The sequence below is a fragment of the Mus caroli genome, chromosome 6 (genome assembly GCF_900094665.2).
Source record: "Mus caroli chromosome 6, CAROLI_EIJ_v1.1, whole genome shotgun sequence".
NCBI lineage: Eukaryota > Metazoa > Chordata > Mammalia > Rodentia > Muridae > Mus > Mus caroli.
The window spans coordinates 28,775,837-28,785,261 of NC_034575.1; positions in this window are offsets into that span (position 1 = coordinate 28,775,837).

The window sequence follows — 9,425 nt, forward strand, 5'->3', positions numbered from 1 at the left end:
GTTGAAGCAGTGATGCTCCCTGTCCTGGGGAAGGTCAGCAATCCTTTCAGAAAACGGCGTAAGCATCACAAATATCCGAACCAGCCGCCAAGGCACCACTAAAAGCCAGCTTAGCCATTTGTCTCACTATGTCAGGTGAAGAGATGAACGAAGACAAGAAGCAATATGGGCACATTGAGGAAAGAACCAATTACAGCACTCCAGTGACCCCTCCATGTCTTCTGGGAAGAGGAATGCATAACCAAGTCGTCCTGGTCAAGGCATTGTCCTGCCCATCGTTGACCCGACATTGTTTCAAGTCCCCTCTGTCCTGCCCGGCAGTCCAGTGCGTGGCTACCCCAACTGTGGCCCACTAAATCTTTGCACTATTAACTGCTGAGGGTACAGTCTAGCTTTCTCCAATAATTGTCCTCATGTGGAGTTGGAGGGAAGTTGATCTGGAAGGTTTTCCTGGAATTCAAGGTTACTTAGAGGAAAGATAAAGGAGCACAATTTATCTGTTCCTTTGGCCATAAAATACAAGCAAAGATGTCACGCTGGGCTTTGATCCCGCGACAATGCTGTTTAGCAAAAGCAGCTGCTTGCAAGTGTTGGTTTCAGTGTTTTCTGTTATGAAGCGTGGAGGCATTATGAGGTCACAGGTGTGCGAAGAGCTATAGAGATTATGTTCAAGCTTGGGGTGGAAAGGGTCAGGGATATTTTCCACAAGTGCACAGCATTTGGGCTTAGCCGAAAGCACGGTGCTGTGGGTTTAACTGCACCTCCTAACATTTGCATACGGAAATGATAACCCCTTGGTACTCAGGACATCATTTAGGAAGGTCATCTGATGGGACTGACAATCACCATGGAAACACTCCTCTGGGCAGTCTGTGATGGATTTTCTAGATTGGGTTAATTGAGAAGGGAAGACCCACGCTACGTGTGAGCCACAGTCTTCCACGGGAGGACTGCTGTCTGGGACTGAACCAAAAGGAGAAAGAGAGCTGATCAAAACAGTATCCATCACCCTCTGCTTCTTGACTGTATACACAGCGAGACCAGGTTCCTCCTGCTCCTCCTGCCACGCCCCCCTGCTCCCGCCACGCCCCTGCTCCTGCTGCCACGCCTTTCCAGCGGTAAATGGATCTTAACTTCACAATGAGCCTTCTTTACCTTGCTTTTGCCCTTTGTGACAGCAGTGAAAAACTAAGGAATACCTTGGAGTATTGGAGATCGGACATTGCAGTAGTGTGAATGAGGGTGTGCTTCTAACTATGGCGTCCTGCCATCTGAGGAAGAAGCAGAAGCTGGAAAGCCACTCTTACTGGCACTTCCCCCTTTGCTCTGAAGCAAGCCATACACCCGGAGGTCACTCTCTAACCTTCTCCTTTGAAGACTTTAATGAGACAAGTGTCCTGCCTAATGCTGGAGGGAAGATATTTTGTACATGTATGAATGCTTAGAAGAATCTATACCAGCAGGCCTTTCTGAGCTCTCACACTCCAGCTCATTACCCTCAGCTATTCTTGTCCCCAAGTCCTAGCTCTGCTCAACGGCCCCCAAACATTTACACATACATACATACATACATGCACACATGTATGCATACATACATTTCCCCATACAGTTATGAAGGCACTCCTGACATAAATATAAGTGATGTTAGTCTGTTGCATATCTACTTTCTAGTTATTTGAGAATTTCATACATGCCTATGTGTCTTGTGATCATATTACTCCTCATTCCTCCTAATCTTACCTCCGGGCTTGCCAATGCTGCCCTCTCAACTTCAAATCTCTCTCTCTCTCTCTCTCTCTCTCTCTCGCTCTCTCGCTCTCTCGCTCTCTCGCTCTCTCGCTCTCTCTCTCTCTCCAAGGAAGGATCCATGATGTAGATGAATTGAGTATAGCTGTCACCCACAGAGACTTATTCTTTGCACTCATGCCAGTCATGAGTTTCTTCATTAACCACCAACCATGTCCAAAAATCCTTCTCTGGTGAGGGCTCAGACTGTGCTAATTAATCTACGGGTAAAGATACGTCTTTGGAGGCAGCTAAATACTACATTCATTTGACAAAATTGTGGTGGTAGGTTCTCCTGAGGGCCTAGGAGCTCTCAGCCATGGGTCCTATCGTTATATAGTTTGAATGTTGGGTACATTTGTATGTTTTTTCCTTTTAACCTGGTTTTCCTCTGGGAATCTTAGCCATGAACTAGCAATGTGTGAGGTAAAGATGTCCTGTTTCCTCTTCAACAAGAGAAAATGTGAAGACAGACAGACAGATGCACACACACACATACACAGATGCTACATGAAGGTTAGAAATATGTTGCTCCAGACCACTGAGCTAGCAGAGGCTAGGAGAGAATACTGAAACACATCCCTGGCTAGCCCACTCAGAGAGAGCCTGGCCCTGTGACATCCTGATGCAGACTTGCAAGGTGACACATGACTGTTGTAAGCCACTGTCTGACTCTTAGGGAAGGGTTTAAGAAATCTACGGACTCAGAAGGGACACATGAAAAGACAGCATGACAGAGACTCTGAGGAGAGTTCAGGCCCATGAGACTAAGTGGGCAGAGGTCCCTATTGTAGGTGTCAGAGAAAGAACGGAGATCCTACGCCACAGGCTGGTGAGTAGCCCATAGTATGCCATGGTGGTCAGGTTGTCTGTTATTCCTAGGCAGTGAGGGGGAGGGGCAAGGCCTTTGATCTTTACTTAATATGTGTATGTTATGCAAATGTGCCCTTGTAGTCCCTGATACTTTAGGATGCGTGGTAAATTTCCTTTGGGAAAGGAGGTATTGTAGAGCCACAGGCGGTAAGAGCCTGTCATTTCTTGTACAGCAGATTTGAAGATAAGAGGCTGCTGCAGGACAGTGTGGCCTGGGTACCCCTAGACCAAGGTTGAAGCCAGCAGACCACTAGCTCTGTCAGCCGCAGCTGGGATGGAGCAGCCCAGGAAGAGTTAGGCCCCCCTCTAATACCACATACCAGCATGGCTACAGTTCCCAGGAGGTTTTTTCATAAGAGAAAAGGAGGCTATAAGTCAGGATGCCTAAATGACATCACAGGCTAGATTCTGAGGACACCTGACAGGGTTACAATTGACAATGCAGAGCTCTCGATCACAAGATGCTGGAGGGGAGGCCATGTATGCAAACTTTATAGTCTTAAGATTCTCAGAAAATGTCTGTGCAAAGCACGAGGCCTTGCCCACGGGTCCTATGCCCAAGTCACTGCTATTTTAACACTGAATATCTATATAGCAAAGAAATTATCTGTATACTATTGATCCTCACAAGAAATATTAATTATACTGAAATTCTCACTTCTCACCTAGCAAGAGGAGCCTTTTCTTTTCCCATGTCCCATAATTCTCCATTTCTTTATCCTTCCCAGCTTCCACCAACCCAAAGGCTAAGACTGTCTCCAGACAGCATTTGAGGTAGGTAACCTAGCAGCCAACTTCCTGCTTTGCTATACCCCACCTACCTAATAGTTGGAGCAATGTCTCTGGAAAATGCCTGGATTTATGGCCTCCCTTTATCTTATGAAAACTGCATGGAACTGTTGCCATGTTGATCCATGACATTAGAGGGAGACCTAACTCTTCCTGGGCCGCAGCCACTCATATTTAGTTCCTATTCCTTTTAAGGCAAGAGCTGTGTCACAGGGGACACAGGGCATTGACTAGAATGCCCACAGGAAGATGCTCTCTCATGTCCCCTCCTTATAGACAAGGAAGGCAGAGAGGCTGCAGTGTTCATCTGTCACAGACCTGTCTGGAAGAGGTGAATATATCCTAATAAAACACTTATGTTCTTTGGCTATCAGATATTTGAAAAAAATGGACCCCCAAGAAATATAGAACCCCACCTCCCAGAAAATCCTGCTGAGAAAGGATATGACTGAATCCCTGCAAGCAGCAGGAAGAACTGATCACCTAGGAAAAAAGCCTTCAGCTTGCTAGGTGACCTTCCAGGAGAGACTTGGAGCTGAGACAATGGGAGGGAGCAAAGCACGCCTCAATACACTGTTTTCTTATGCTTTTGCTTTCTGTCCAAACCCTAACCACGTGGTGGCACCTGTGATGGTTTGTATATACTTGGCCCAAGGAGTGGCACTATTTGGAGGTGTGGCCTTGTTGGAGTAGGTTGTCACTGTAGGTGTGGACTTCAGGTAACTTCCTAGTTACCTGAAAGCTACTATTCTGCTAGCAGCCTGCAGATGAAAATGTAGAACTCTCAGGGGCTCCTGTACCATGCCTGCCATGCTCCTGCCTTGATGATAATGGACTGAACCTCTGAACCTGTAAGCCAGCCCCAATTAAATGTTGTCTTTATAAGAGTTGCCTTGGTCATGGTGTCTGTTTATAGCAGTAAAACCCTAACTAAGACACACCCCTTCCCCATCTCTGTGTCTAATACATAAAAACATTTTGAAATCTATTGATTTAGCAGACCACTAGCTTCCACCCCAAAAGCTAAGACCACCATCAGATAGCATCTCAGGCTTATAGCAAAGCCTCGCCCATCTTCCTGTATCTGCCTCTCCAATGTACTCACCAACATAACTTAAACTTCCCGTGGTTTATGACTTTCTTTATTCTATAAAACTATGAAACTGCTTTCATGTTGGACTATGGAATCTGGGATAACCAAGATTTTCTCTTGGTGTGACTCAGCCAAAGTTTGCAAGCCGGATGCAAGGGAGAGGGGAAGCCAAGTCTAATGCAGTGTTCGGAGCTTTGGAGACTGGGAGCACGTGTGCCTGGTCAGCTTTAATGAGAAGGAGGGCACATGGGGGAGTTTGGGGATGTCTTCTGCTTATTCTGACTTTGGGGTGTCTGTTAGGCCTCCAGCAGAGGAGTCCAGCGAGCAGCTGAACTTGGACAAGAATATAGCATCATTGGCCTCAGAGAGAAGCAAATTTTGCAACTGGATGGAAAACAGCAGTTCCCACTCTTGGGGACATAAGGTGAAAGGGGGAGGAGATGCGCTGCTGCCCTGCATGACAGGGGATACTCGGTTGCGTGCTCTGTCAATTAGTTCAAATACTGTGGCGGAGGAGAACCGGAGACAGAAACTGGCCAGATAGATTTAGGATAGGGGACCCTAAAAGCAAACAGGGTTCCCCCCCGCCCCCTTTTGTTGAAGGCAAGAGATGCCAGAAAGGTTTAAACCCAAATGTCTCTGGCTCTGCCGTGGCAGGAAGCCAGCTACACCGGAGGCCCTCTGATTCCAGGTCTTGCTGCTTTACTGCTCCTTCCCGCTGCCTGGAAGCTGTATGTGAAGTTGTGACCAAAACTGGGAGGAGGCACCTACACCTCCTGGGTCAACTGGGCCGATGAGCTCATTCCCCTATACTTAAGCCGCTCTGGTTTGTGCAGACCCTACGGAAAGCCTAGCAGTTCAGCGGCATCCCATTCTAGGGCCCCATTTGGACTACACGGGAGCTCGATGCTTTCTTGCTCTTCTTAATCTTCTGTTACTGATCTCTATCAAGACTTCTCTCTGAACCCACTTTTCAGTGTCTACGAATTTCATTCTTCAGAGTCCTAGGACAGGAACCCAGAGGCCACTCGGTGCCGGAACCAGCCATCTCCTGTAACCAGGCAATGGTCTCAAGTGGAGGGATTGGAACACCAACCCAGCCACAAAACCATCAGACCTCCAGATTGCCCTGCTCTGCAGAGAGTGCTGGGACCACAGCCTAGCAGAATCAGAATCGGCATGGAAAGATACCAGAGAGGTTTCATCCAGCAATGGATGGGAGCGGACACAGAGTCCATAGGCAAACATTAGGTGGAGCTCAAGAAAGTCGTGTGGAGGAGCTGGAGAAAGGATTGGAGGAACCAGAGGGGTCAGAGATGTACCAGGAGAGCAGGGTACACTGAGTCAATGGACCGGGACTCATGGGAACTTGCAGAGACCAGGGAGCCTGCCTGGGTCTGACCTAGGTCCTCTGCGTATGTTATGGGTGAGTAGCTTGGTGTTCTTATGGAAATCCTAAAAGTGGAGGAGAGGAGCTTGAGGGGGGTCGTTTCCTCCTGCTGGGCTGTCTTCTCCAACCTTGGTGTGACACTATGTGCCCGGTCTTATTGTAGCTTGTTTTTGTTGGCTTACAGGCGATTCCACTAGGCTCCTCCCAGGGATCTAGGAATGGCTTCCATCATCATCTGCTGCCATTACCTGCCACACATAGCATATAAAAGGACTTCTCCGGACCCCGTGCTCCCTCTAGCCCCAGGTGATCCCAGCTCCCCCTCCCCCTTTCTCTTTCTCTCCTTTTCTGTTCTCTGTCTCCTCCCTCTCTGCCCTCATGACACTGTTCTATCTGCCTCTACCCCTTCTTCGGGCCTTGGCTCCCTCTCTTCTTCCAAATAAACCCTCTTGATAGCAGATCTGCTGCATGTTGGTTTTTCAGGGGGGCACCTTAGCCTGGGCCCACCAGGTACTCCCCACCTGCATTATATTGCATAACGATTATGCCCTGTGTGGTTGATGTCTCTGGGAGGCCTGATCTTCTCTGAGGGGAGGCAGGGTTTGAGGGTGGTGGTGATAAAGGGGTCGGCAGGAACTGGAAGGAGGGGGAAAATCCCCCATTTCTCTTAAAGATACCCTGTTTTCCTCTCTTCAGTGTTAGCAAAGAAAAGGCCTAGTCACTGGCAAAAGGGAACTCTGGCTTCTAACGAGCTGTCCCACTCTTTGAAAGGGAGAAATCATGAAAAGAAGAAAAAAAAAAAGGTGCTGTTTGTCTTGCAAAGTCTGAACCAAAAAAATAAAAGCGGAATCTTCAGCAGGTGACCCACCAAGCCACCATCCCCCTAGTGGAAGCAAAACTGGAAAGCTTTGGGTTGCAGCTCATGGCTTTCTTTGGAGAGTTAATTAGCTGGTGAGTGGGCACTCTGGGCCAGAGAGGAGACTGGATCATCAAAGCTGTCTTAATTGATGCATCCGGAGAAGGACGAAGCTGCTGCGGTCTCCTGCAGACATCGAGTGCTTTTAGCTCCACAAGTCCCTTCTTTAAAGCAGTATAGGAAAAGCCTTGGCTAAGTGAAGCCAAGAAGGGACCCTTCGCCTGCCACTAACTCAGACGCCACCACAGCTGGCTCCCTGCTTAAGTGTTCCTAAAGCCAGGTACGCATGAATCCCATGTGACCCCTTGTCACTCAAGCCTGTTAATCCAAACAACTGTGAATAAATACCACAAGATCACCCTGCCATCAAAACCTCTCACTCACTCAGGGCATCAGGGCAACCAACCTGATGGAAAGAAATGGGAGCCAGGCCTAACTTGAAGTATTCTAATAGCCCCATTCAAAAGGTAAAAAGAAATGGAAATTATGTTGAACTATAATCTTATTTAGCTTAATATATACAAAGTCTTATTGTCTCAACAAAAAGCTTTAAATTACTGAAGCCATTCATTCATTCATTCATTCTATTGTCTTCAAAACCCAGAGTGCATTTTACCCCCAAAATGTATGTCAGTCCTATTAACCATATTTTGGGTTGTGAGTGGCCAGTAGCCAGCTACTACACCTCGTGGCCCTTTAGCCCTGTGCTAAGTAGCATGGAAGGCCCCGAGGGAAAGCGGGGTCTCCTAGGTAAAATAATGGCCTCCACCTCTCCTCCTGGAGGGCAGACAAACTTACGCCATGCTAATGAGGGTGAGTGCTTTTCCTTCCCAGAATTCCCTGCTCCCAGGCTGGTACCTGGGAGCTGCCTTGAGGTTTTGTTGGGTTTGCTTAACTTTTTCTTTCTTTTTTTTTTTCTTTTTTGTCTTTTTCTTTCTTTCGGATGCTGGCCAGAGCCTAAGTCTGATTTTTCTGGTACTTTGGGCTTCCTTCCTCTTTCTCTCAAGCTCCCTCCTGCCGTGCACCTGCTGGCCCATGGTGTGAATGACCGCCATGCTGTCACGAAGCTGCTGAGATCACAGCTTGCCCTGGCTCTTTTTGTTTGTTTGTTTGTTTGTTTGTTTTTAATGCTACAAAAAGTGTGTTTCCTGGAGCTTCCTTTTGAGTCATCCTTAATTTTTTTTTTTTGTTTTGTTTTATTTTTTGGTTTTTTTTTCAAGACAGGGTTTCTCTGTAGTCCTGGTTGTCCTGGAACTCACTCTGTAGACCAGGTTGGCCTTGAACTCAGAAATTCGCCTGCCTCTGCCTCCCAAGTGCTGGGATTAAAGGCGTGCACCACCACACCCGGCTTATTTATTTATTTATTTTTAAATTAAATTATTTTATTAAGGAAACTAAGAACCTAAAGATGGGACCTTGATTCTCCCTTCATAGTTACACAGACAGCATGCCCCAAACTTCCAGTACACCGAGTATTTATCGGCTCTCTAGTTAAGGGATTCAGCCCCACCTTCCAAATGGGTGATACTGTACTTCTAATAAAAGCTCCCAACAAAATAAACTAAACAGAACAAAGAACAAGCCCTGAGTTAGAGAAAGGCTTCTGGAACATGACTGGTCTGGAGGGGCAGACAAAGGGTCAGGAGATGGTGGGGACTTTGAGCTGTTGTGTAAAAGGGAAAGAAAGGAAGAAGCTGGGGTCCGCAGAGCTGACAGAGCAGTGGTGAGGGTCAGGCTGATGCAGCAGGTATCTCGATCCTGCTTCTGTAAGGGATTCCTGTGAGCATCATCACACAGGGAGTGATGAGCCCCGGGGCACAGGGGTAAACGTGTTTACCAGGCCAGAATTGATAGGGAATGTTTAATAAAGAATAGACACTGGGCAGGAGCATAGTAAGCAAATTCACAGAGAGAATCACACCCCAGAGTGGGGCCTGGTTCTTTTTATGTCAGCTAATTTACATCTAGGCCAATTGTGAGGGGTCATACTTGACTAGATAAGAGGTGCACGGTATCTTGTTGGGTAGTAAACTTTATGATATCATTTGTCTTCTGAAACTGGTCATTTGGGGTGAGGCCCCAGGGGTCATTACGAATTAGACTCTAATTGTCTAATTGTTTACCACAAGTCACTGGGTCAGGTTCTAAGCACTCGGGTCTGGTTATAAGAAAGTGGGGCATTTTGCCCTTGGACTTTTGTTTGCTTTCAAGGGAGTTGTTTTCATTGCCATCACTGAAGGGGCACTCTGGTACCCACGAGATGGGTGCTCCTCCAGGGTGCAGTCATCATGAGTGACTCATTTGGGGGGGATGGTGAATCTCATCATGATCTGTTCGGTGAGGGGCACTGTTACATGACTTCTTCATGGTTCTTGTCATAGAGGTGTTCATTGATCTATCCTGCCATTTGTGGGCTCCAAGGTCACTGCAAACAAAACAAAACAAAACAAAACAAAACAAAACAGAATGATTCAGATTTTAAGGGGGGGGGCAAAAATAGAGGACAAGAGAGTCAAAGCAGAGTCAGTACTATGCTGCTCAGTACTATGTTGCTCAGTACTATGCTGCTCAGTACTATG